Below are 1,394 nucleotides of genomic sequence, written 5' to 3' on the forward strand. Positions count from 1 at the left end.
ATTTCTATCCGGGCCCAGAGACTCTAGCAATTCATCCCCATATTGAAATATTAACAGTTACGTGACTTATTGAAAAAAAACAATATTTGTAGCATGGCCGCAGTCTAATGACAAAAGCAAGTAAAAGTAAATGGGTGGTTTTGAATAAAGAGGACAGATCGATAATTTGCTATTAATGGATGGCGGCGAGCTGGCAGAAACGTTAGCACGCCGGGCGAAATTCATAGCGGTATTTCTTCTGTCTTTATGTTCTGAGTTCAAATTCCGCCGTGGTCGACTTTGCCTTTCATCCTTGGAGTAAACAGATGGGAAATAACAGTTGCTACCTAAAGACAAAAATCGTATTACTTCAGCTGAAGGCCTGAAAAGACATGTTCAGAGAGTGCATATGGTGGCACCTGTTTCTCCTGCCAGCCAGCACAGTTGTCAAGTATGTAATAAAATGTGTAAAAGGCATGTAAGGCGATTGGAACGTTACCATCACACTAATTGTTACAATCCAAGTAATTTGGAACACTTTGTGATGGTCGTAGGGACTGTCTCCTTTTCTTCCCTTTGACTAAACCAATAAATATTATACAGGTAAATCTTAAGTTGTTTCAAGTTACGTCTTTTTATATAAACCTTGCGTTTATATTTCAAAAAATTCTTATGAAAAGCGGCGCGCCGGGATAATCTTTTGCGCTCTGGACAAGGCGTTTAAGTGAAATTTTTCCGGCTTAACGTTCTGAGTTCAAATGCCACCTATGTCGACTTTGCCTTTCATCATTTTGGTGCCGTTAAAGTAAGTACCAATTGAGCATTGGTACTTACTCAATGTGATCGCCTGGCCCTCTCCTCAAAAGTTTTAGGTCTTGTGCCAACATCTGAAACAATTATTTAGTCGGAAAGAAGCGACAGTGCTTCTGTCTTTCACAGGAACTTCGACATTTGTACAATTGAAAGCTTCTTCAAGATTGTACATTTTGAAGATTTTTAAGGTTACGCCTGTTGGAAGAAAACAATTAGGGAGGCATGAAGAATTAAATATATATCTTAGTTCCAAGATATATCTCACAGTTACTCTAAGATGCATCATCAGTGATGTTCTGTGAGTCTCAACAGGTTTCTAGTCTTTCAGCATTAGAGCACTTCGCCTAGTTATTCCATCCGGCTTCATCAAGAGCTAGCTTGCATCTCAGTAACAGCAAATTCATTTCTACTCTAGGTACAAGGCCCCCAAATTTTTTGTGAGGGGCCCAGTCGATTAGATCGATCCTAGTATGCAACTGGTATTTAATTTATCGACCCCGAAAAGATGAAAGGCAAAGTCGACCTCGGTGGAATTTGAACTCTGGACGTAAAGACAGACAAAATACCGCTTCTTCTTCTTCTTCTTCTTCTCCCTTCCTTTT

General features: G+C 39.7%; 1 protein-coding gene across 1 annotated transcript in view; it reads left to right on the forward strand.

Annotated features, from left to right (window-relative positions):
* LOC106868016 (atrial natriuretic peptide receptor 1) overlaps nucleotides 1-1,394 on the forward strand; it is a 100,713-nt gene that overhangs the window by 44,773 nt on the left and 54,546 nt on the right. The gene's annotated exons all lie outside the window — the stretch shown is intronic.

The sequence above is a fragment of the Octopus bimaculoides genome, chromosome 9 (genome assembly GCF_001194135.2).
Source record: "Octopus bimaculoides isolate UCB-OBI-ISO-001 chromosome 9, ASM119413v2, whole genome shotgun sequence".
In the NCBI taxonomy this organism is placed as follows: Eukaryota; Metazoa; Mollusca; class Cephalopoda; order Octopoda; family Octopodidae; genus Octopus; species Octopus bimaculoides.